Here is a 1,006-nt window from a genome sequence, read left to right as displayed (position 1 = left end):
GTGTGTGTGTGTGTATGTGTGTGTGTGTGTGTGTGTGTGTGTGTGTGTTTGTGTGTGAACGTACGTGTATTTCTGCACATTATGGCTGCATTAATTGTGCATAAGAAAGGTACCGGAAAGGTTAATGAAGTGTTGAGTAGAGAAATAACCTTGAGCTCCCAAGGCCCCATGCATCAGCTCTGTGAGCCGTTAGACAGGAAATGAAGGCAGAGATAGTCAAGAGTTGCTGAGTTGGCGACATCAGTCACAGCTTCCAACGTTATCATAGTAATGGGATTCATTTTTCCTACTAAAGGGTTCATCATCATTTAAAAGGATTTAAAAACTCGAATGAAGGTGAAACAAAGACAAAACAGATCATTACTACAGACTTTTTTTCAAGAAGATTTTTTTCAAGTGGGTTTCAGGTAGCACACAAAGTAAGAACATTTGTGTTTGGCAGATTATTTCTTTGTTGTAGCCATGCTTCTTGACAATAAATCACAGACCAGGATGGCCGAGTGGTTAAGGTGTTAGACTTAAGAGCAATGGACAAATATGATTGTGGATTCAAACTCCACTCCTGGTAAGACCTTAACTTGTAAAACAGAAAAATGGACAATAATTTTTCACTGTCGTCAGTGAAAAATGCAGGAACATGGAGGCATAGCATCCACAGTGGTAAAGATAAATTATATTATTCATCATGAAGAATAAAGCTGGGTGGTATTAATGAAATGCACCGGATATAAAGCGTAAAGAACACATAAACAGCCAGAACTGGATTCAGCACCATGGAGAGCGACTCTCTCCAACACACTGCTGTTAGTGTGCTTCAATGATCAAGCAGGATGAAATGAACTTAAATTATATATATACAGTACTGTGTATATACATACAGTATACTATCACACACACACACACACACACATTTAGGTGCAAACATTTACCTCTCTTGGTAAAATCCTGGTTAAGTTGAAATATCTTATTCAGCATTTAATACTTTGTATGTGTATATACATACAGT

The 1,006-nt window shown here is 37.8% G+C and overlaps 1 protein-coding gene across 1 annotated transcript in view; it reads left to right on the top strand.

Annotated features, from left to right (window-relative positions):
• The window catches only part of atp2b2 (ATPase plasma membrane Ca2+ transporting 2), a gene marked incomplete in the record, with an annotated part of 105,903 nt that overhangs the window by 64,915 nt on the left and 39,982 nt on the right, over positions 1-1,006 (top strand).

The sequence above is a fragment of the Austrofundulus limnaeus genome, unplaced genomic scaffold, assembly GCF_001266775.1.
Source record: "Austrofundulus limnaeus strain Quisiro unplaced genomic scaffold, Austrofundulus_limnaeus-1.0 Scaffold22, whole genome shotgun sequence".
Taxonomy (NCBI): Eukaryota; Metazoa; Chordata; class Actinopteri; order Cyprinodontiformes; family Rivulidae; genus Austrofundulus; species Austrofundulus limnaeus.
This window is presented reverse-complemented; position numbering and strand designations above follow the sequence as displayed.